The sequence below is a fragment of the Corvus kubaryi genome, unplaced genomic scaffold, assembly GCF_017639235.1.
Source record: "Corvus kubaryi isolate FWS band 111438036 unplaced genomic scaffold, C.kubaryi_AGA036_p1.0 71, whole genome shotgun sequence".
Lineage (NCBI taxonomy): Eukaryota > Metazoa > Chordata > Aves > Passeriformes > Corvidae > Corvus > Corvus kubaryi.
The window spans coordinates 1,799,668-1,825,492 of record NW_024582059.1 but is presented as its reverse complement, the minus strand read 5'-3'; the positions used below and the strand labels follow the sequence as shown (position 1 = coordinate 1,825,492).

The following is a 25,825-nucleotide window of genomic DNA, read 5'->3' as shown; positions in this document are numbered from 1 at the left end:
GTCCCGAGGTCCAGTTCAGAAAGCTGTGTCCCACTGTGCTAACCTCTGTAAAAACACTGTAACTTGGTGTCTCCCAACACTATTGCCCAGCATCTAAGCAAAAGCATTCTCTCAGTTCTGATTTGCTTTTTCACTTCTATGTTGCCTGCTCTTAGTAGGTCATGTGTAAGCAATTTTTTCTGATGCTTTTTCTAGGAGGTTAAGTAATTAACTTGGAGGAGAATGGGAAGCTGTGATCTCGCCTCACTTTGAAAGGCCATTTCCTGAGATTTCTGCAGCATGGTTCTTCCTCCTCCTAAATTTCTTACACTGAATTCTTGCATGGGGAGTTAATATTATTGACATCAAAGCCCCAGCTGGGACCTTTTTTGATTGTGAAGTATTCTATGGAATATTATACTCCTAAAGGAACTTTAACAATGATAGAGTGAGGCATGATGAAATATTAAACTGTTTTGTTTTGAGGCTTGGTTTTTTTAATGGCTGAGCCCTGTCTGCTTGTACCCTGCTCTGATGGGTGTCAAAGTTTGCTAATGCAAACACATCCTGAAAACTTCAGATTGTGCTTCATGGCTCAGTGGTTAGAGGACACAGTCCTGAAGTTCCTGAAACATGCCTGGATCTTCCTGAAACATGCCTGGATCTACATGAAATAGTGACCCCATAACTGGTAGAAACTTGACTTGTCATCAAAAATCTGAATTTATTTAAGATGTAGCTGATCTCCCAATTATAAATTCAGTACCATTCATCATTTTCATCTATGACTTTGAATAACTTCTCTAGTCTGTTTCTGTTGTTGTCAGTCTGACGGGTTTGTTCCTTACAGGGTTAATTAAGAATACACTCTGGTTCCTACACATGGAATCTGCATGTTAAAATCAATGTGGATTTCTACCTACACTCCTTGTTTGCAGAGAGAAAACGAAGACTGCACTATGAAAACAGCTGCTGGATTCATTCTCTGTACCAGGTGCCAGTAATGAGGTGGGGAGGAAGAATCATCCATCCATTCTTTTAAATTGAGCAGATATTTTCTTTCCTATTATTCTAATTGATATACCATACCCTTCAATGTTTTTATGATCATTTTCTCATTCCTTCCTCCTTGGTTTCTTTTCCCCTTAAATATACATCCCAGTCTGCACTGCTGTTTGCTCTTCGTAAGTCATGATGCAGTTTTGATTCTTAGTCACATTAAGAATATCTGTTTCCAGTATGTCCAGCCCTGAAATAAATGCCTGTAATCGTTAAAGGTGCCACAAAATTCCAGCACTGTTGTTTTTTCTTATATTTTTATTTTTAGTCTGGAACCAGTGCATCTTCCAGCTTCCTCAACTCCCTTATAATTTGTTTAGCATGAACACTTTTCTGAGAGCAATACTAGGTACAGGCACCTCACCTTTTTTTTTTTTTAATTTAAGATTTCTCTTTTCCTTCTCTAATGTGGATTTTTATGCACCAGAAATGATTGCAAAGGAACCTTTTCCTCAGCCTATGTTTCTCAATGAATCTTCCCTTCCCATGTTCTTTGTCTTGTCACAATAAATAATCAACAGTTCCAAATAATGTTGTTATTAAAATTTCCTCAAGGAATAATTGTTACCGATACTGTTAAGTGTACTGAGAAATGTCGGGGGGTTACTGGGAAAGAGGAAATAGAGGAATTAGAAGCAAGAGAAGGTAATAACCTGTCCCGCCGCCCCCGGGGGGCGGGTCCTTGTGACGCGGCCCGGCGGAGCGCCGCGATGGGCTCCGCCCGGAGCATCCGCGGAGAAACGCGGCTCCCCGGGGCTCCGCTGTGTGCGGGACACCTGCCCGCTCCCACCGCGTGCATCGCTTCGTGCTCTGGGCCTGGCAGTGCCGGCCGGGCCGGGCTGCTTCGCTTGCCGCAATGGCAGCCTGTGTGTCGCTGTTCGCTGCTTGCTGTGGCGGGCAGCCTCAGAGGGGACTGGCAGATCAGAGAGGAGCCCTTCCCTTCCCTTCCCTTCCCTTCCCTTCCCTTCCCTTCCCTTCCCTTCCCTTCCCTTCCCTTCCCTTCCCTCTTCAACTGCTATTGCCTGTACTGAAGTAAGGTTCTGCAGGCACTTTTAGCCATACACACATATAAATTTACTTTATACCACATTTGTTCTGTAAAAAAAATCATGAAAATTCGGTAGAAAATAACGTATTTGTTTCTGCTCAGACATTTAACTCCTTAACGCCTCAGATTTTTTTTTTAAATATCATTTAATCCAACCTGTCCACTTTGTTAGTTTGGCCTGGTACCCCGTGTTTTTGCTCCTCCTAAATGAAAAGTAAAGCATGGCAGAGAAGCAGGCGGATCAGCAGTCTCTGTTGTGAATATACATTCAGGGAGTTCAGAGAATCTCTTTGGAAAAGAGGTACTCAATGGCTCACCCAAGATAGAAACTGTGGCTTTGCTTCAATACCCTATTGCAACAATGCCAGTGCTGCTGGCATTCCCCGCTAGGAAGGGCTGTGATCTGCCCAATAACTCTTTAAAATGCATAAAATCAGATTGGAGGGAAAAGAGGAAATTATCCTGGGTCATCCTGGGAAGCCCTGAAAAGTCCGACGAACAAAAGTAAGGAACATCTAGAATGAGCTAAAGGGAAGATGAAGCTTAAAAAAACATTTATAACAGGGAAAGCACAGAATGGCCTCTCAAGTGATGTGAAGGCCTCTTGTATTTGAATACCTCATTAGGCAGTTGCAGGGGAAGGAGGCACCTAAATATCTTAAAATATAGTCCCAAAAAACTAAGATTTTAAGCTGTCTGAAAAGGGAAGTGGTCTTCTATTTCAGAATATGAAAATGTGGGGTGAACAGTTACTTTCCACTCCATGTGTTTAAGATTTGTCTCATCAATCACAAACCTAGGAAATAATAGTAAAGATTTATATTCTGTATGGCTGTGTACTGGTTTATTCAGAGAAATACAGAACGAGAAGGGATGTTAGAAGTCCTACTTTATGAATTAAGTATCTTGTAAGTGGAAGTTGTATCCTGTGAAGTGATTGGCTCTGAACATGTGTAGAGCTCTATGGGACTATCTCAACACTCATGGTTGGGTGGGTACCTGTGTGTCCCTTGTGAGATCAAGGCACATCCTAGTTTAACATGGAAAAACTCAAAGGCTGGGGCAAAAGCATTCAAGGTATATAGAAATACTCTTTCCTGATGCAGATATTTCAATCTTTTGTTCCTTTAAAAAGAAAACCCAACCTTTTTCATTCAATCTTAGGCGTGACAAATTTGAAGTTTTAGGATAAAACTGCTTTTGATTTATGATGCTGAGCTAAATTTTAAAATGGAGGAGAGGAAAAAAAGGCATTCCAAAGGTAAAATTTGGAATTAATGGTAAAAAAATTCAGTATCTAGACAAAATTAAAAGTAGCTAAGAATAGGAATTCAAAAACTACTCTGCCCTCTCAGTACGTTGCTGCCATGACACTACAATAATTTATTGCTGCAGAACATTCCCTTCTAGAACTCTCTAAATATTTTAAGGAATTTCAATTACATATTGCAGGGGAACATCTTTAAAAGCGTTCAGGTTTGCTAGCTTTAAGGACCTTAGAGAAATCCACATGCAGAAAAGCAAACAAACCAGTGAGAAATGTACACTGTTTAATTAAAATACTAGGTTTTGGCACATTCTTTTTGTTACTAACTGTGACTTATTAAGGAAAAAACCCCTGCGTAAAATCCTTTAAGTGTACAGATAGATTTTTTTTTTTTTTTTCTTCTGAGCTTTGTACAAATGGCTTGTATTGTCACCAACAAAACAGTCATAGACTTGGGTGTATATTTGGCTCTTTTCATATGTTAATGAGTTATGGACTGCGTTGCACCATGTATATGATCGGCCGTTAGTTAAATGCTCATTGTCCTGAGAAATGTTGAATTCATTATGAGAGAGAGAAGTAATAGATTCCCTATCTTCATCTCAGTAATCAGTTGTTATGATAGATGCTCAATTGCTGTGGATGCAGGCAGACAGGAGAGCTGCTCGTAAAGAGCACCCTCAGTGCCAGTCAGAACTCTCTGGCTCTCAAGTGTCATATGGAAACACACAGGTTATTTTTGCTACACAATTGTATGCAATTAGGAGGTGTAGTTCCCAGGCTGTTGCAACTACAGAGTAGGTATTTTCAACACAAAACAGCTCTCCTCCTTTCACACATGTGAATCTTTAACGATTTCAAAGAGTATGATTAAGAAGGGGGAGGAAGGCTTGGATGCTTCAGTAACTTGTTAAGGGCTCAGTTATAGCTGTCTGTCCTGTACTGCCTGTTTCTGCAGTGCAATGCATGATATTTCACAGCAAATTAATGCTGCGTAAAGCATACTTCAAAAATTCGGTTTGGGAGGCAGTAAATAGTGTTTCTGTTTTCTAACTGGCGTTTACTTGGGAACCGGACTTTTCCTGTGATGTTCTTCACTTCACTTTGATGCTGAACTCTGCTTTTGCCTGCTTTGTGAAGTTGCATAATATAAGTAGGATGTCTCCATCTTTAGAAATAGATACTGGCTTCCTTTCAAAGCCTAAACTGAGGCTACTGCTAGTAGATTAGGGTTAAAAGGAGTTGTGAGAGGGTTAAGCCTCTACCATGATAATAAGTAACAGAGCCCTTTTTGGGAGTAATGCAGAAATCTTGGCACATCAGGAAAGATGTGCTTGTCCTTTGTTGATTTCTCTCATATCAGGAATCAGTGCTGCAAAGGAGTGAAGATCCTGGGCATGATTCCGAGCCTCGTGGACTAGACTTGGCTATACAGTTCAGTGAAGTACCCCATCTCTGCTTGCACCAGCCTAGCTTCTCCCAGTGAGTACAGCAAGGGAAATGCACTGCAGGAGCTGATGAGGAGCTCTTACATAGGTGTGATCACTATTAAAGATTTGTTCCCAGTTTTGATCTTGGTGGCATCAGTGCTCTCCTAAAATCAACCAGCAAAGAAAATGTAGCTGAGAGCAGTGTGGCTATTTATTTTTACAGTCTCTTGTATTTGTGGTCTCAGTGGTGGGACCTGATGGTATCAGTGCCCTAACTCAGAACATCTCTCAGCAGGCACTCAGCTCACCAGCCCAGCCTGGGCTGTATGGTACTAATTAATTCTAAAGAAGGCTAGGTGGATTTCAGGTATGATATTATTAGTACTGAGGTAACTGAGTGACATACCAAAAGAATTTCAAATTGCTAGCTCAGTTATGAGCATAAAGGACTCTGGCTTGTTCTTGCTTAAATACCCTCTTTCTACATTCCCTTGGCTGCAACTAAACTGCAGAATATTTACCTGCCTGATTGTTGTTTGTAAATCTGGGTTCTTCCCTCCCCCCATCCACTAAATCTTCCTTAGATGCTAAGAGGAAAAAATAGTGTACAAGAAAGTGGCTGTACAGCTTTTCTTTTCTGTTCTGCCGCTCTGTGTAGAGCTTTTTGTGGCACTCAGGGGTGCAGTAGGGCTTGAACAGTCCAGACAGTGTGCCAAGGCGTATTCCTGTAGGACATCACTAGAGATCCCTGCTCGTAAACCTTGCCTGCAGAGCTGTAACTGGAGAGAGAAAGAGAGAGAGAGGGAAAGAGAAAGGGAAAGAGGTGAAGCAGGAAGGACACAGAGGTGTAATTAAGGACTTACAGAGAAGACAGAGAGAGAAAACTGAGAGAAAGACCATAGTGAACAGATTGGTAGATGGGAAACAACCTCCCAGGGCCAGGCTGAAGACAAAGGGGCTGAAACATAAAGAAAAAAAAAGGTAATGTCAATTTTGGGATATTATATTAAGACGAAAAGCTGGGCCAGTCCCAACCAGCCTGTGTGGAAAGTCCACGAGCTGGCTGGAAATCAGAAGGCAGAGGCTGTGAAAAAAAGGGAGAGGTGGAAGAAAGGAGGGTTGGCCTTGAGAGCAATAAAATGTGCTGTGCTTTGTGCAGGATTGAAAATTGTTCAGCTGGGAAGGTGCATTTGGTTGTGGACAAAATGCTCAGAAATCTACAGGGAGAGATGGAAAAGGTCTTTTACAAAGAGGCAGTGTGAAGAGCTTTGCATAGAGATCATTTTTAACAAAGTAAAAAGGGTGGTGACTTCATTAAAAAGTGCTTGATGCTTACCACAGTTTAGATTCCACAGGCCACTTGCCTGGGTATCTAAACACAGATTTAAGGGCACAGCTTTGCATGTGTGAAAGAAAAAGAAGTGGAGTGGTGGGCTTGGTCTACCTTCTTTGCTGGTGTAAATGTCTGGAAATCAGATTTACCTGGATGTTAGAAGGCACAGATTACTGCTATTATAGTAGATTGTTAGCAACTCAGATTGTCACTCTTAAAATCAAGAGAGTCTGAGATAATGGAAAGAGAAGTCAGTGGAGCTCTTGCAAGCCTTGCTAGTGCAGAATCTTCCTGGATGTTTTTAGTTATGAATCAACTTCATCTTGGTTTCTAATGAGTGATTTGGAAGCTAGTGCCTGTTTGTGAGAAGCACTTTCATACCGATAATATTGTCATATGTTGTTAGTCTCACAATTTATTTCTGTGTTTGGCTAGCTGCTCTCATAGCCTCTGAAGTCTAAAATTGAACATAAATTCCATACCACCTATGGTGCTAAATACCAGTTTTAATGCCGGTTTTTATTGTATTTGGCTGTGACTGAACAGAAACTAAAGAATACAGGCAGCATTAAGAGCCTCTTTAGAATTTCAGCCAGTCCCCTCATTCTGACTAGGGGCGTCATGAGAAACTGGAAGTGGGATAAGTGAATGGGGCTGTAGGGGAGTTTGAGGGCTCCTTTTCTTCCCTTCTTCAGTTCCTTGAAACTTTCATTAAATTATGGATAAACCCTCAATAAGAACAAAATAGTAAAAGAATGACAGCTGAATTTTTAGACTCTGATGACCTAAAAAATAGCTTTTCAGACATAAAGAAACATAAAGGATTGAAATGTACGACTGTAAACATCCAGACGTTATACTGTCTTTTTTCAGATTCGGCTTCTGATATTCACGTTCATGAATAGCCTATTTCAGTGACATTACTGGGACAAAAGCCCTATGGGTGTAATTCCTGTTACTTCACTAACATCAGTTAAAGTCAGCATCTCTATGCAGATTTGAACTCGCTTGATGAATTTTGTGAGGTTTGTGTTATACATGCAACAAGATGTGTCTGCTGACACTATATGGGTATATATTGGAATCTGGTGTACTGTCAGCTGTGTGGGGAGAAGGCTGCAAAGTGCAAACAGAGTAGAGCTTGACCAAGCAGCAAAGGACTCTATGAGGTGTCCTCTGTAGGGAAGAGTGGGAAGGGAGTTTGTGGGTAGAAAGTGTTGCAGAACACCAGCTAAGGACTCCATGGAACAGGTACTCACAAAAGCACTGAATGCCTACAAGCTGTTCAGCAAATACCCTTCTATGAATTTGAAAGGGACTGTGAGCACCAGACAAGTAGCATTATTAATATGGCTTGTTCAGCAAGCTAACATTAAGCTAAGTGAGGGAGTAAGAAACAGTTAACACACCGCTGCAAAAATGAGAGGTTTATTGCAGTTGGAAAGAATGAAACTCTGCAACTACAGTATTAGTTTTCTGTGAGGGGTCAAAACAAAGGGGGAACACTTGAAACACATAGATTTAAAATTTAGAAGTTGCACAGGTAATTTGGAATCCTTAATTCAGAAACAGATTGTAATGGGCATCAGAGACCCAAACCGTGAACAGAGATGTTTGAATATCCTGAGTTAACCTTAGCAAAACAGTAAGGATGGAGGAGACCACAGCACAGAGGCAGACCAGATTGCAGATGCTGGAAGGAAAACCAAGGCGATGATCCCCTGAATCGGGGCCACAACCTATCACAAGCCCATGGGAGCACAGGAGGCAAAGCAAAACCAGTGACTCCAAGGGGAAATCTGCAAACGTGCACAGAGCTCTCTTTATATGCTGCCCCAGCACACTGAGCTATCTGCATGTGATGGCTTTCAGCAGGCTGTGTGAAATGATTTGGTAGCCTTAGCTGAGTCCCACCACAGAAATGCCAAGCTTCTTAAGCTGCTTAACAGGCTTGGCGAAGAGGATAATGATTAACCGTTTATTAAAGTCAGCCCCTCCAGGTTAGAATGAGGGATATTGGTAGTGAGAAAGCTCGTGCTGCTCTTGCCTTCCCAGTGCCTTTTATGCAGATAGAGGACTTTAGCCTTTGGGGATACAGTCAGTGGTATTAAATTTACTTAAAAGTATGAAGTGCCTTCATTTCAGCACTGAATGCCACTGTGGGCCATTGTAAGCTTCCCCCATGCAGTCTGAATCTCCTTAAAGGCAGACATGCACTGGTTTCTCAGAAAAGCTCCACTGAGAGCATGCAGTGTACATGTCAACTTAATTAAATGAATTTGTTTAAAATATGATCGATGGTGTGTGAAATTATATAATTATTCCATAAATACACTTTGTTAATTAATTAATATTTTAATTAAAGGGTAATTGGAAACTCTTTGCATTACTACCTTTTTTGAAGGACATGAATGTGGCTTTACCTCATAGTCACTGATTAGACCAAAAACCCCTTTTTTTAAAAAAAAGCAGGTATTAAACTAGGAGCCCAGGAGATTAAAAAAAAAAAAAAAAAAAAAAAAGGCACAAGATGACTGCCATGTCCCAGTTTGCCATAGGAAGGAATTTGGCTGCCCTTTAAAATCTTCGCTTTCAATCAGCCTTCAGTTTTTCTAATATCCTTCATGTCTCTTATTCTGGGAGAGTGATTGTCTCTCTGGGAGTTTTGCCTTGAAATGTCTCTCTGGAAAAAGAACTTGGAACAAAGTGCTAGTTGTTGGTTGAGAGAGGCTGGTATTAGCAGTTTGTCAGAGCTAGACATAAATCCCTCTTTTTCCCTTATAATCATTTTCCTCCAGTATTGTTCAGTTTACCTGTTTATTTTGAAGACTATCCATATTAACAAACCCAGACTCCCTATTACTCACTGCCAGAACAGCACGCCAATCCCCAGACAACTTTTTGTAACTGCTGGTGTGGAATAAATGAAAAGAAATGACTGGAAACCAAGACAGAAATGACTGTGGCCCTTATCTCGCCCCTGGAAATTCATATATAATTCACACTGAAGCCAATAGGCTAGGAAGGGCAAATTTGAGCCCTGTCTGTGAAAAATTATCAAGGGCCCACAAATTAAGGCGCTAATTTTGCAAACTTGCCCAATTAAATGTGAATGCCTTCTGTGAAGGTCAGTAGAAAGGGTGCTGCTTGCAGGTCTAAACTGAGCTATGCTTTCATTTGAAGCTTTGGGATGTAGACAAATATGAACCAGGGAATTCTGGACAGTAAGTAGTTATTCTGCGTGTTTTGATCTTCTGCTTACCTGGCAAAATTAAACTGGTAAGTTTCTGCAGCTGTTATCCACTCTGCAGCTGCCTGCTGCTCCTGGATGCCTCAAGAGCTCGTAAGTGTTTGACTGTGACTGGTCTAAAATGTTGGTGGTTTGTGATTTCTTACCTGTCCTGCAGTACCATACCCATTGTAGACCTGGAATGTCCTAAGAGAAATCATAAGTTCATCACAGTGACAGCACTTTAGTGTGTGACATAAGAGGATTGTATGAGGCTAGCACAGAAAGAACAAGGAGGACCATAACTAGCATAGGGACGAGTAAAGTCCAAGTCACTCAGGGGTAGATTACAGCACATTTAGGAATGTGCATCTGTTTGCACAGGAAAACTTACACAGCTTTTCAGTGATTCATAGATTTTTTTAGAACAAAATGTGAGATTTAAAATATTTTTTGAATTCCTAATTGCAAAACTGAGCTCACTGTGTTGTGTTCTCATAGAAAAGCTACCCTTTTTTGTCTTTAAATCCAACAGTGAATCGCAAGTCATGCCTGACTTATTCATGTGTGACATGTCAGGTGCATGAGAGCTTACATCACATGCTATGCCAATGCATAAAATTTTTAAACCTGTCCTTGACAACTGAACAATTCAGCAACCTGGACACAAGCTGCAAGGATCAAAAAGTAGGACAAAATTACAACTGTTTATACAGCTTTGCACAATGCCATGACAATGCTTTTTGCAAGAAGAAATATTTACTGAGAGTAAACACAGTTTAGAATGAGATTTAGTGTCTGTGTCTTCTCTGCAGAGGTCCACACACAGAACGCTGGGTTTAATGCTGCTTGAAGAGCCTGAGCTTTTTCCTTGGTGAATCCTCTGTTTTTTGAAGGTACAGGAACATTTGGCTTAAGAGAAAGTGTCCATGATATGAAGAAATACTTGCATAAGCAAAAAGGAAATTTAATGTGAGTTCTACTTCTCTTTTTTTGCCATACTGCAGATTGTTTGACAGGAGTGATACCAATTAGTGCCAACGATGGCATAGTTTATGATACTGACATCTGTCCAAGAGAACCTGGCCCAAAAACATGAAACTTATTTTGCAGATGTCACTGAATAATCATTAGGTGGTGATAATTTTCAGTTGTCCGATGGGGAAAGGTTCGAGCATATTAAATGGTTCAAGTTTCTGAATTTCAAAAATATTGCAGTGAGAATTTTCACTTGAGACAGCAAGCTGAGGGTTTACATTCCATTATTTGCTTCCTTGCAAAGCATAGGAGCAGAGGGAATGGTCTTTTCAGCAAGGCTGGAGAAAGTCTGAAATATTTGTGGGGTTCTGTGTTCTGACTGGATTTACAGGTCCAAATTTATCTTGGGGCTAGTTATACCAGCATCTCTGAAGTTGTGCTTGTTTATGTCCACGCAAAAAAATTATCATTGGGTAATGGGCATTTTATTACATTCAGGAACTAGGTAAATGCTGGGGTGATTTTAGCTGTTATCTGTTTCACGTATTTTTATTTCATCTGCAAACATTCAAACTTGCAAAACTGAAAATACAAACCTCCATCTATAAGAAGTCACCTAAGTAAATGGCTTGGTTTTTTTCTCCTCCCAGGAATGTTGTCAACATACAGGGCTCAGTGAAAGCTATAGTGAGCATTTCTGGTCATTGAGCTTCCCATTTAAGTGAACAAAAAGGAAGTTAGGTGTCACTGGAAATTCATGTGGCTTGCATTTAGAGATCCAAGGATATCCTAACTTATACTGGGGGCCATATATCTTTATATATCCTTTTGGGTTTTTTGTTTAACTCCAGAATTATCTCCCTAGGAGAGAGCATCTCTCACAATTTCCAGACAAAGCCTTAAATTTGGAAGGGACAAGTCCATGCAATACTCATATCAGACTGAAACTAAGAGATGAGTCTGAATAAATCTAAGCTGCTATTTTGTGTACTTCTAGATTCCTCAGCCTCTTCCTGGCAGTGACAAAGGGATTGGGATTCCTTTCTGTGTAAATCCAGGAGGAGAACAGCCAAAGCCTTGATGGAAAATCTTGTCCCTTCTCACACCCCAGTGTAGAATTTACACCTTCTTACACATCAGCTCTGAAATTAATCCTCTTGGTCCAACTGAATCTGAAATAGTCTAACATGGAATAGTTTACATGGATGAGGGTCTGAAAGAGATGTGTTGCAAGAAAGACAGCAATCAGAAGGATATAAGAAGATAGAAACTAAAGTAAGGGGTAGCTTATTCATAATTTGGATTTACTTAGATTTGTATATGAATTTGGCCCTTACTCTGTGTGGGAGAAAGCAAGACCTCATCATTATTTCCTGTTGCTAGATGAGACAGATGTAACCATATCAATATTTTTTAATTCATATGTACCTGGTTTTAGGTTTTAGAAGGAATTATGAAATAGATATGATTCTTCTTTTATTTTTGAGTTGCAGGCTGGGAAAACAATGCACTCATGTAGATATGAACAGCAATCATTGCTGCCTGTTAATACAAATTAGGAAATATGTTTTCAAATCTTAATATGCTTTCTAGAGGAAGAAGCCTCTTGACTTGAATGGTAAAGGTCTGAAAATGGTCAGACAGAGTCATAGAGCTAAGTGGGGATCCCAATTACAGATTAGCAGTAATGCAAATGTTGCTGCAGAGGGACCACTCAGCCTCTGCAGCTCAGGAGCTGTGTCTGTGCCTAGAGCACAGGCATAGAAAACCTCCCTTTCATTATTGTTTTTAATTATCTGCACACTGACAGAGCTGGAATACCTGCTGCACACTGAGGCCCTTTGTGCAAGCCCATCAGCAAAGACTAGGCAGCCAAAGCCTGCATTTTTTGCCTTCTGCAGGTCTTTCAGCTGAATTTTGCTTTCATGCAGATGCCTTTCTTTCTATTTACTCCTTATCTTCACTGGCTATTTCCCCTGCTCCACTGAACATACACAACATATGCAGCCTGATATGATGACACCAGGTTTCAGCTATCCAGCTGTGATCCTGAAGTTCTCATGTGCAACTGTAAGACTCGTGTGTTACTGTGAGGAAGTAAGGATGCACTGCACAAGGGTGGCCTTGGAGCACAGATGCCTTGGTGAAGAGCAGTGTGTGTCTAGCCCCCTCCCTCTTCATAAAGGAGCTTGCAGGCTTGGACAAAGAGCAGGAAGCTGACAACTCTTCACTAAACTCAGGAATGAGGTGTTAGTCTATTCTCTGGTCTTCTCATATGTTAGACTTACGTTCAGCGTCCCCTTGCTCTTGTTGCTTATCCCTGTGTTTTTCCATGTACTTAGAAGGTGTGATATACCTTCAAGGGAGGGCAAAGCAACCAGGAAAACAAAGAGGAAGAGTTGGCAAAGGGGAGTTCACTTTCTTATAGACAGTCACTGAAACTAATCCCCTCTGAGGAAATACTGCCAAAGTTGTATTTCAAGTTGTGTTTCCAACTAGAGGCTGCATAGTTTGAGACCATGTGAAAACATAAGATATTGCTGGTACACTTTTGATTTGGACCTATGTGGTCATGTGCTGGAAATGCCCTGCCTGTAGCCGTGAGAGAAAAAAAGGGACTGGCTGAGCAATCTGTGTGTCCTGGGGCAGAAGAGTCCAGGCCAAAGCATATGGACAGGTGAGCACAGGCAAAATGAATACCCACCGAGCAACAGTAAGGAGTGAGAATGGAACCAGTCAGAGACAAGTAAGTGCAAGGGAACTTGGCCCAAGTTTTTGACCTCTTGGCAGTGCTGAGCTGTTCTAACATGATGGGAAAGAGGCAGAAAGGAGGTAGCTCAGCCCTTCTTCACATGAGCATCTTGCCCATTCCAAAGCCTTTGCCTCCAACTCAGTCTCGTTGTGAGGAGTCTGAGGAATGATTAATAGCAAAGGATGCAGGCAACTTCTGATGGATGCTCTTGAGGTACAGGGCTTGTGATAATGCAGATCCTCCTTGTTCACCTTACCTGCTTTCCTAATGGCCCTGTGCCAAAGATTCATGTGGCAGCAAATTTCTACCTGTTGTAGACACATGAAGAATGATTTGTATATAGGAGGGCATAAGGTACCCTTTTGACAACAGAGAAGCAGGCAGATGAAAGCAAGAATAAAGCCTGGAAAAAGCTGTGTGGGTGAGGATGGGGGGAAGTGGCAAAGTTGGTTAAAGCTGGTCTGGGGAATGAGAACTGACTGCACAAATGGATCAGCAGGAGGACAGATGCTTACAAAGAATATGTCCATTAAGAAGTGAGGAGGAGGAGGAAAAGAGTGGTGAGGAAAGTCATAGCAACACTATACTTTGTTTAAAATAAAGGAAGAATGGAAAGTGATACAGATATCAGGAAGATAGCTCTTTGAAAGCATCGAGGGGATAGCAGGAAGAAATGCAAATCAGCTGGCCCACATCATGCGTATCCACATAAAGGCAATAAAGGGACAAACTTAGTGAATTGCTAATTGCTGTTCCTCAGAAATCACCAAGAGCTGCGGCAGCTCTGGAGGGCAAGGGAGGGGGAGAAGCGAAGGTGAAATTCCACCCTGAGCCTGGCAGGGCTGAGCAATTAAAGCCCAGTCAATCCAGGAGCAGTCCTCTGGGAAATAACGCAGCAAGTGAACGGAGCAAAGAAAAATCTCTCAGAAAAAAGGAAATGATGAATGGTGGCGGGTGGCCTGGTGCAGCTCTTCTCAAGGTGATAGGAGCAGCGCAAAGTGAATTCCTGAAAGTTAAGCTTTGAACCCTCTGTTGTGGTTCAGGTCTCCATGTTGTTCTCTGGGCAATTCATAAGGGCAGTGTAGGGGGAAGCTTTACATGGATATATCTCCAAGGCACTTCTAGTTTTTGTTGTGAGAAGGGAGTCCTGTGGAGGGAAGGTAAATTCTATTTGGGAGTTAATAAGATGTTTAAACATTAATAGTACTAAATATCATAATGATATATACAGTGTAAACTCATACCAGTAGCACTGTGCCATTTAGGATCTTAATGAACACAGGCAAAAAAGGAACACAGAATTCAAGGGACAAAGCAAGTGGTATGGGTTTAAAATGTATTCTAATTTCCTACTGTTGTTAGCCCATTTTTCAAGTGTTTGACTGATGTTATTTCATCCCAAAACATCTGCTTTACACAGCAAGGGCTATGTTTTCAATTGGAATCTTCCTCTAAGTAGCACAGGGTTTCTGCCCTGAACCCCAGAAACCTTACCAGCTTAAACACTGCCAAAATCTAGGATGTCTCTGCAGGGCATTTAAGTTTTGTCAGAGTTTTGCCAGAATTCTTTTACTGAAATACTGAATTCTGGTTATCTATGACTGAGAATATAGTTATAGTTATAGTTAGACCTATACCACAGTAAGAACTGGATATGGCTGGAAATAGGTGTCAAGTTTGGTTTTAAGCTGGATCGGGTTTTGGAACAGGATTTGGTCGTATTTGTACCATTGCATACATGCTGGTCCCAGCAAGAGGGATCAAGAAAGTACCTTGGAGGGGACAGGGTATTATTGCCCCTATGGGAGCAGCAAGGACCCCTGGTTACCACTGTGTGAAGTGCTTTCAGAATTCATCATGTTGATGAGTCAGGCCAGACAACAATTTCAGTTTGCTTGTCTTTCACTTTTTGCTCTTGCAGGGTTTTAGCAGGGCTTTTTTTCTGGGAAGTGAGGGGAGGTAGGGGGAAAGGAAGGAGAGCTGGGATTTTTTAGGCATTTTTTAATTTTTTGTCCATCAATGTGGCTCTGAATGGCTGCAATTCGAATGCAGTGATACAGCAAATGTAACAAAGGAAGAAATACCAGGGAAGCTGGATAGCTGGAAAATAACAGTGGGGAAAGTAATAAAAATGAGGATCAGATTGGAAAAAGAATGCAAAATACTTGATGTTAGGACAGTGCTTGGGAAGGGTGGAAAGGCACAGAGAGCTGAGAGATTTCTAGCAGGTGTTAAGCCTGATGCCCACATCCTTTGCACAACAGCAAGTGGCTAGGCAGGGAGAATACAAAGAAGCATGACTGACATAAGCACAGTCACCATGCCAATGAGCACAAGTGGCTGTATATATTAATAGGCCAGGGGGAAGATGTGAATGCAACAGGAGTGCAAGCTACTGAAGGTGAGCTCTATCATCAACAATATGTGGAAGTAGGGTGAGAAATTGACATCCAATTGCACTGCTCACTCTCTCTGGGGAAAGAGGGTTGTTCAGGTATTTTGGAAGTGTGCCTCCCAAAGATAGCTCGGGTGTTCTGAGGTTGGAGCAGGGGGTGGTGGTGGTGGGACTAGGTAACATGCAGCTAACAGTGCAAAAATACCCAGCAGAGCTGAGCCTGTACAGCAGCTGGGGACAGATGTTGTATCATCAGCATGGCCTTTATTGGCTAGGGTTAGAAAGCAGCCTGCAGCCAATGACACAAAAAACTCCTGCTGCTCTCCAGGGTGCCATAGCAGGGAGCTACCCCTGCCCCTGGTGAACAAACCTGGGCTGCTGTGGCCCCTGGAGGGGCTGAGACCAGACAACCAATCTCAGCTCATATGACACAGCTGAGGCTTGCAGGATTTAAACTCACTGCTTTGTGCTTTCCCTTATTTCTAAAACATAGGGACAGATAGGAATACACTCCCTATTTCCTGTCCTTGGTCTGAATGCCTGGGTACCCTTCCCCATCTCTCTGCCAGTACTCTGAACAGTGTAGCTGTTTTCCTTCTGCGGATCATCCTGGCTGTCACCCTCTCAGTGTGTTAATCACTGAGCACAGTAAACATGCAAATGGCCTGGGATGTTTTAACACTGGGGACAGCTATTCTCCTTGATTGACAGCCGGGCCTCCACTGGCACTTAGCTTTTCATGGTATGAGGGTGGATGGATATGTAGATAAACAGTGGAGCTTTCATAAACATTTCAGGAGCTATTGTGTGTCTCTGTGCAGGTACCCACACATGGACTTCTTGCTCCATGTGGGAGACCACTTTTCTCTCTGAATGCAGATGGGTTCTGCTTTAACCAAGGCTCTTCATTTATTGCTGTGGCTTCTCATCACTTCTCTCAGGCATTAGAGCCGCCTTCCACAGAATTTCTCTTGCTCCGTAAGCAGACCCCCAGTTTTGTGCTCCATGCCTGTGCCATTTCTTTGCTTGGCAGAATATTGGCAAGCTATTTGCTTATTGAGTTTGTATTTGAAGCACCTAACCTATTTTCATCTTTTTTATTCAGTCCTTCCACCTGCTAGTGGCTGCTCCTGGTTGAGAAACCTCTGCCTCCTAGTTTTGTCCCCCCAGTCAGGTTTCCAGCCCTTTTATTTCCTTGCAAAAGGCTCTCCATTGTGTTTGCACACACATTAGGTAGCATCTGGTGTCTGTAGCAAATCTGACAGGTGCAAATGTGAAAACTAAATAGTTTCTGAGATATTTAAGAGCTAACCCAGCAATTTTGTCCTCTTTTAATATTTGTGTTTCTTTGAGGGAATTACTTTCTTTGGTTACAAACACCTGAAGAAGTCCTTGGCTGAATTTTTAGTTGTTCATTTTTTAGCAGATTTCTACTGGTCTTTGTGATTCCTATCTTCATTCTCTTTTCCTGGATGGATAAGGAAAACTTGCAGGAATGTGCTAAAATGCATGCATGCAAAAAAAAAAAAAAGTTGTGATATATGCTAGCATAATAGCAAGTAGTGAAGAGGGAATTTAGTAGGCTGGAGGAGTTTTCTAAAGCCCTACTCAACATTTAATTTTATGATTCTTAATGACAAATGGTGATTGTGAATATTCATGAATTTTTCCCTGGGTTAATGTCATAACCTTTGCAGTAAAAAGGCTGTTTTCACCAGTAATAACTACCTTTCAATTTATTTATGCTTGGTTTTTTTCTTGTTTTACAGAAATAGACCCCAAATTAACATTCAAAATGCAAGAAAGTAATTTTGCGTGTTTGTTTGCTGGGGGAAGGGGACAATGTATTTTATAAGTCCTATCATGTTGTGTCTTTATTGAGACAATGCAGTTCTTTACTTTCAAACTCTTGAATTTTTATCTCAGCATTTTTAGAGTGCTGGAAAAGATGTCTCAATTCAGCTTTACTGAAGAGACAACTCAGTGTGTAGTATGAAGAATTTGTTTGTCTTTTTAAGCATGAAGAATTTGCCTGTCTTTGGTTTTTTTCTCCAGTTATTCTAAGCATTCATTTATTGTTTGATCAGTAATTACCTTATATCCTTTCCCCTGGACAGTATTCCCTCTTCTCCTTCCTTTTTCCTGCCTATGATTATATTTGGTGCCTTGCAGTCATTATGTCTTACTCTGCTGCACTGAACTGGATGTGCCCTTTATCTGTCCATAAGCCTAATTTATTCAAATCATTTTAAATTTGCTTGCTCTGTGCACCATTTTACACTTACGTGCTATCAGCAAAAAATTCCACTTTAAAAATTATATCCCCTGAGGGCCATTTATATAAAACTTGAATAAAAATGGCTAGGGTGCTTAAATTTGGGAGTACTGCCTTGTTCCTGTCCCTCTAGTCACCCTGAACTGTGCTGTTTTGCTGACACCTTGCTTCTTGTCCCACAGATAATTTTGAAGGCATTTGCTATTGTGCTTTTTCTGTGCTGTGCTTTACTCATTCTCCAGAACAATCTCTCTATGTCAGGTGCAGCACCAAATGAATCTCTTCCATCGGGATAAATTATGCCCGTCACTTCACTTTTTACTCTCTGTTGAGAAATGTATTGAGAGAACTTAAAGCACATTTGACAGACATGACATGAATCCATCTGCCTCTCCATCCACGGTCTGGCTGTTTCTACATGTTGCATAACCCCATCCCATATTAATGCTTCCAATATCCGTTCTGTGGCTGCAGCTAGGATTACTGGTGAATGAACTCCTAAATCCTTCCTTGACTTAAAAAAGGAAAAAAAATATTTTTTGTTGTTTTTGTTTTTTGGTTTGGTTTTAGATACTATTATTTTTAAAAGGTAAAGTTGGAGTAGTTACTTTCTAGGCATCTCCAGATACACCATCCTCAGGAAGCTATCAAGCAGTATTACTAAAGGTTTGCCAATTTCCCTTGCTATTTCCTTCCAAATTCAGAGATGCAGTTAATCTAAGTCTCAGGTCCTGTCAACTTTTAATAGTTCTAATTAACTAACTACCTGTCCAGATTGGATCATAAAGCCTTTTAACATTTCATTTTTTCCCCTCATGAAAATGGATCCCTGTTTCCGGGATGTGACCTTCAACTTCTTCTGTAAATACTCAGGCAAAGGATATTAATTCAGGCTCAGTGCAGCATCAGTCTCATCTGTTACTGACTTCTCACTCATTCCCTTTCATGGCCTCACTGATTCCATCCCTGGTCATCTGCTTTTCATATATCAGATGAAAGATCTTCATTGAGTTTCTTCACATCCTTGCCATTTTTTAAAAAAGCATTTGGTACTCCAGCGTTTCCTGCCAGTGTTTATAATTGCTCCATTTTGAATGCAATGTCATTGGCAGACCTGCTAAGTAATATAATAACAGTACAACAGAGGAAACTGAAACCATGGTTGGGGCCTGGTGGCAAACTTCTCTGGATCTGGATATATTGAGGTGGAAGTGGCTCTGCTTTTACAGTGTGTGGCACAAGACCGGAACCTGGCCTTGTATGTGAAATAGCTCATAAATTACCCGAGGCTTTTTAGTACGGCATAGTGGTGATGCTGCCTCGTGTTAAGAGCTCTAAACAATGTTTTGTAGGGCAATCACATAGAAACATGAAACTTGCCAGAACACCTTTTGGAAGAAAGCTTATATTTGCTCATGAAGAAAAATATCTGACCTGGTTCTGAAGTAAATCCCATTTTCTTCCTAGAATGTTATAACTGCTGTGTGTCTACACTAGGGATTTTTTTGTGGCACCTCAGAACATCTTTGTGTTTGGTTACATGGCTATGTTTGATTTACTGTGTTGTGTTCCATCCCACTGTCATTATAAGCTCAAGTCCCCTCCTGATAAACTTTTTCCTTTCACACATGAAGATGTTACACATCAGAGACCTGCTGTGAGGTTCCCCGTATGTAGGGAGGGCATGGAGGGAGTTGCCTTGGGAGGGATGTTTCTGGTGTGCAACTGAGGCGACTCCTGACAGCTCTGTGACCCGGAAAGCACATTCGAGAGGCAGCTAAAACACAATCGGGCGGCCCCCAAGCCTGCAGGCATTGCTCGCCTGCTTTTGCAGATTATTAAGCAGATCAAGAGAGGGCAGAGGTGATGTAAAGTGACCATAGTTTATCTATGAGGTCTCTATAGCCTGCTTGAGAGATGGCAGGTTTGCCGATGGGCTGCAGAAGGCACACTGCTTGTACCAGCACCTTGCACTGGAGCAGAGCTGTGTAGTGGGGTGAGGGGTTTTTTTGTAGGACCAACTATTGCTCTGGCGAGGATGTGTAGCTACAGCAGCTTGTACCTCTGCCCTCTGTTTTGGAGGGTATGTACACCTTGTAGCTGGAGTAGAGAATGCTGCCACAGAAGGTCTTTTAGCTTAGCAGTCACTGCACCTTCTACCCTTTTTTTTGGTTTTGTACCTTAATGTCCTAAATCATATTCTCTGTTGCTTAATACCACATCTGGCATTCTTCTCTTCCTTGTCGGTTTATGTACACATTAAATTAGAAAGCAATCCTCTACCAGATCAAGCTTTGCTTCCTCCCCTTAATCTATTCTGAGGTCTAGATAATTAAACTCTCCCACTATCACTGCCACGGTCTTTCACATGTTTTGCTTCTTGTATGCTATGCTTCACACCTCCTTCCCAGTCAAACTGTGCACAACATATTGATTTTGGTACATCTCCAGTGTAGGTATAGTCCACAGCGCTCTGCTACAACCTAGTTTATCCCAGGCTTCAATCTTCAAGATGGGCCAGATTGTCTTTTGGAAACATTAGAGGTCTCTAGAGATGAAAAAGGAAGGGAGGGAAAACCAGAAATATTTCTCAGATTCTTTGTGCATAAGACATGCTCAGTTCTAGCCAAGTCTTTATTAATTTAAATTCAAAATTGTTCCTACTTTATTTCAAAATACAAATAAGGTGTTGCACTTCAGTACACTGTTGTTTTCCAAGTTAAACTTTTTCAGTCAGCAAAAGCATAAATAGTGTAAAATGTGATATCACTTGAGGAAAAAAACTCTGGTGTTCTTTGTCATGTTCTGTAGTGGAAATACCACTAGACAGCATTAGAGATTTAAATATGTTGGTCTATCTCAGGACATGACCTGCTTCCAACTTATTCTGAAAAAGAAATACAGAAATTCTCATTTCAGTTGTTTTTCTTTTGCTGTCTGTGTTTTTCTCTGATTTGATATGTGATCATCAAAAGTCTTTCTGCCAACCAGTGTAGGTATTTTTCAGTGCCCACAGGGTACTCAGTATTGGTATTTATGTTAAAGTTCAAGCAGTACATGGCTGTGCTTTAGCATAGTGCTTGCTGGTTTTTTCCCACATGGGAAGACATACAACTTCATTGGTAGTTTGGTTTCATGAAGGTGGGCAGGGGCCTGTGTAAGCAATAGCAGTGTTTTGCCTTCAGAGCTGATAGTATCTAGAGGCCAAAATAGCAAGAAAAATTCCCTGAGGTCTGAGTGTATTGTGTTTGGTCAGGATTACCGAGAAAAGAAGCACTTTGAATGTTTGTGTAGAAATGACATTGGAAATCTCCATGTAGCTGATTTACACTGGAATCCTAGGTAGAAGAGGGATCCACACCACTGCCTGCCCATGTACCTGCCATCACCACAGCCAGAAAGACTCGTAAGGGTCATGGATGTCTTCTACTACTCAGCTCAACACTGAGGTTGGAAGAGTCAGCTTTTCCTTTTTATATTTCCAGCTGAAGGGCCTTCTCAAGGAGTTCCCTGTGTTGTTCTCCAGCAGCAGCCAGTGCATCAAATCAGGGGCGGCATCTTTGCACCCCTCTTTTGTTGCAGAAGAGGGCCAGCTCTGCCTCCATACCCTTTTCTCCCTGAGCAGGTAAGTGATTGTCACTGTTACATTTGCCAGCCCCCCTGGGAGACAGACGAGTGAAGCTGTGCTCCTGAGACCTGAACATATAATTTGCAACACGCAATTTATGTCGCATCATACCTAGCTGGAGTTCTAGTGCCTGGAGTACCCGAAATACATCTACAAATAGATCATGTCATGTCAAAAGTGAAATGGAAGGTGATAGTAATTGTGGCCTATCTAATTAGAAAGCAAGAATCAGAGTGTCTAACGAATGGCAACACCTGGAATACCTGCACAAAAAGCTAATCAAAAGTCAACCTGAAATCCAGGGAAAGCCTATATATGGCTGTTTCTGCCCCTTAAAAAAACTGCTCAGAACATTGCAAATTACACTCCGATCACACTTCTGCTGGTGTGAGCCATATGGAAATAAAGCTTAAAACAATAATCTGACTTTTCAAGAAGGTTACATCCACATAAATGTACAAAGCTGGACATGGTAGGTTTTTCTATATGTAGAATCTATCTATAAAATCGTGGTGACTCCAAGTCTAATGAAGTTTGCTTGATGTTATGGAGCCTAAAAGTCTGTCAGAAGTACAGGGTAGGAGGAGAAGGAGGAGGGAGAAGCAGCTTTAGGGCCATGTGAAAACAAAGCCTTTCTTCTCTCCTTTTAAATATTTCTGCTGAGCCTGATTGAACACAGGATGAAAAGCTGCTGTCTTGAGATTTGAGGAAAGCAAAGGATTTCTGTCTCCACTATTACATTGAAAAGTTCTTTACTGCATGAAAGGTCATCCCTTCTAAACGTCCTCAGACTTGTGGCTTAAGTTTTGGGGTAACAGCGCTGCTGGTACCATGGAAATCTATTATCAATAGGATGTGTTATCTTTGAGTAGTCCATGTGCTCAGGAGCATTAGCTCTCTGTTCTTTATATTAATTTTACATTGAACCTTGGGTTAAATATTTTGAGAATGAGGTTTTTACTTGTAAAAGTAGTGTGCTGGCACAGAGGGGTGGTGTGTTTTGACAAAAACTCTGTTATTACATGGTAAGAAAGGCAGAGTAATGATCATAGGTGTTGTACTGAGACTGGCAGTCACAGTGTCAGTATGAGAAGTGGGCTCTTCCAGAATCAGGCCTAAATATTTGATGTTGGTTTTGAGCTGATGTTTCTCTCTATTATATAGATTGTCAAAACCACATCGAGCATCCATTAGAGCCTTGTCATGACAATTGTTTGGAAAAAACCCTTGTTTTTTTGAAACCTTGTATGGAAAAAAAACCCAAAACCCCAAAACATTCTGCTGTCAAAATACTGCATTTTACAAAAGTACAAAATATTTCATGGAAGTGTGTTTGTTTCAATGAAAATTTCTTAGGGAAAACTTCTTTCTCAGGGCTAGGCTGGAATTTTTGGGGAAAAAGAGAAGAAAAGAGAAAATGACTCCTTGGAAAATAGTGTGGCAACTCTGGGAAATGACTCCTGGGAAAATAGTGACCAGCTGGGGCACTGGTGACCCCATATATGTCCAGCCTGGGTGCAGAGGTGAATTGTACTGCATGTCTGCCTATCTACCTGCCTCTCCAATTTCTGCGAGCCTTGTCACAGGTATTCTGGGGTGTGAATGGTTCACCATTCTCCAGTCCAGACTTACTCTGTAAGTCAGGGGTTAGATTCCCCGTATCCACCATAGAGGCCAGAGCTCCTGTAGGGATATAGCAGGACATGAATTTAAACTCACCTTTTCCACTTGTAAGCAAGCAAGTTGGTCACCTTCTTATTACTCCTGTGGTAGATATGGGTCCAAATGTCCCTCTTAACTTTTTCACATTTTGAAACATTTTCACTCAATGCTGAAGTGAAAGTCTGCTCTGAAACCGGGCTTTCCCTCCTGTCCATGAAATAAAATTGTTATATTCCTGATTGCTTTTCCAGTACATTGTCCATCAGGTAAAACCACCATAAAACAGGCTGTAGTTCAGTAGATGCTAGACCCAGTCATGCATGGTTGATATATGCAGACCTTACGAGTGGTCAGGGGAAGGTTTTATGTGTTTGGGTGAGCAGAAGGGGAAATCCTGCCTACCAAGGAGCATCTTCATTTGTGCTCACTTGATCTTCTCCACACTCTGAATATGGTGCAGGCTCTTCTATAAGAGTAGCTGCTGTTTTGATATTTGTACAAAAAGCCAAAAGTTAGGTTCACTTTAAAGACAGGAGAGGGTTGAAGTCAGCACTAGGTTCTGGCTGCTGCTATGTCTGAGTTGTGTAGTATGCTAATGAAAGTAGTGTTAACAGGAACAATGCACAGTTGTGCTTTCAACCATATTTTCAGGTCAAGAGCACCCTCTTGCATTCTCACTCTTTTATGTATCAAAGTGGAGGGAAGCAGGACTGTAGTCTGCTTTCTCCTCACCTCATTTCATGCTATTTATTGTTTGAAGCAGGTGGGAAGTGGCAAGCAGGCTCATCTTGGACCCTGCTGTTGTAAGAGACTGGTCCATGGACAGCTCATACAGGACCTGTGATCTCATCTTTTTCTTCTTCTTGCTTCGTTCATGACCAACCACAGCTTATCCCACAGGAAGTATTTCCAAGAGAATCATGTATCACTGACATCTTCATCATAAACCACTTAAACACAGAATCAAAGATTCACCTTCAGACATTTTCATTCAAGTTGTTTTTAAAGAAAAACATGAAGAGGAAAACTCTGTTCTCCCTGATATGCTTATAAATCTGGTGCAATACTACTGAAATCAAGAGCTAAAATTGAAATAAGGCCTGGAAATTTTCTCTTCCAGCTCAGAAAACAGGACTCTACAAAGGACCTGATTCATTGTGGGGGAAAGCCAAGTCCACACCAAATGTTCATATTAATTTGATCATTTGATTTAGGACTTGGCTGGTGAGGCAAGGTGACCCCCTAAATCATTGACTTCAGTCAACTTGAACCATGCTTAAAATGTTATATTATTGAAGACAGGCACTGCTCTAACTGCAGAAGGGCACAGATTTGGAATGTATTATTGTTGAGTGATTGGGCAGCCTAGCCCCAGACTGTGATGCAAGTATGATGGGTGCTGGAAAAAACAGAGAATAAGGACCATAAGTCCCACATACTTTTCCAGGTGCAGGGGAGACATATAATATTCAGGTATTAGTTCACTATTACAATACTTGTCTTTGTTCTGTGTCCAGTTGTCCAAGCCCAGCAACATGCAGACCTTCCAAGTGTCTAGTCTTGGAAAGCTCACCCATCAAAAAAAGGCACTTTTCCAAGTGTTGTGCTGTGAATGGCAGCCTGGCCCTAAACCCAGTTCATTTGATTCACATGAAGGAGTGGATGGAATGATGTGCATAGGTAAGTTGCTTGAATGGCTTTGGAACAGAAGGGAAAACTGCAGTCTTGCATATTGTGTGGTTGAAGCTACAGGTAAACTACTATGCCACATTTCCCATTGTAACTCCACATTGCGGGTATAGCCTTATTTGGGGGAATGATATGGGAGATGCTGCTTCTTATTTACAAACTATTTCTTCGTAGTAATTGTATGAATTTGAGCACAATGATACAGGGTTTTTATTTTTTTGAAATAAGAAAAAAAAGATCTATAGAATTCATGTGTTCCAACTAAAAATCTCCAATAATCTATTATTAAATCATTAAAATATTTTAAACTAAATTGGTTGTAATGTTTTTATGAACGGCTAGCTTGTGAAGGCGGCAGTTTCCTACCATATGCAAGAAAAAGCATTTCACATGCACGAAAAGCTAGCGCACCAAATTCCAGGCTATAAATAAGGCAATTGTAAAATGTAAATGCTTAGAAACACTAGCAAACTTCAGCCAACAAAGCAGGGATCAGAAATTTATACCCTCGTTACTGGTAATTACAGTTGCATTCTTTACTGATCTGTATTCCCAGCCAACACATAAAAGTGTCCTGGTGCATTACCTGCCCAGAACTGAGTCACCCCGAACACACATGTTCCAGAAAGCAAATCTGTGCCCATGCTAGCACATGGAGCTCTGCATGTGCTGCTGTAAATGTATCTATCTACCTTTTAAGCCAAGTAACTGAAAGCCCCTCAGGGTGTTCTTACAAAACGTAAATTCTCTGACTTGGAGACCTCAGCATAAAATCGCTGTTTTTAGTGGATGGCAGTTTAACCCCCTCCTTCCCATAATAAAGTGAGGAAAAAGAAATTCAGTCCCATGGTTGCTTTTACATACATGCAGCATTTGTCTTTTTTCTTCTTCTTTGACAAAATAATTAATTTAGGCATCTAAAGTAATGTAGGCATCTAAAAGTAGCTGCTTTCTTTTTTTTAACAAAAATAAACAATAAATTCTTAATGCCCTTGTGACAGATTAATCTCAACCTGTCAATAATTCATATTTGAAGCTTCTGCTATTCAAGAAGGAATTGTGAGGAAAGATGAGCCTTCTTTTAGGTTCAGGCTGACACCT

At 41.2% G+C, this 25,825-nt stretch overlaps 1 long non-coding RNA gene across 1 annotated transcript in view; it reads left to right on the top strand.

Annotated features, from left to right (window-relative positions):
• The window catches only part of LOC121675039, a 54,179-nt gene extending 28,822 nt beyond the window's left edge, over positions 1–25,357 (top strand). The window contains exon 3 of the long non-coding RNA XR_006019944.1: positions 21,231–25,357. This is a non-coding gene — a long non-coding RNA (uncharacterized LOC121675039). The remainder of the gene's footprint in view (positions 1–21,230) is intronic.
• Positions 25,358–25,825: the final 468 nt, after the last annotated feature.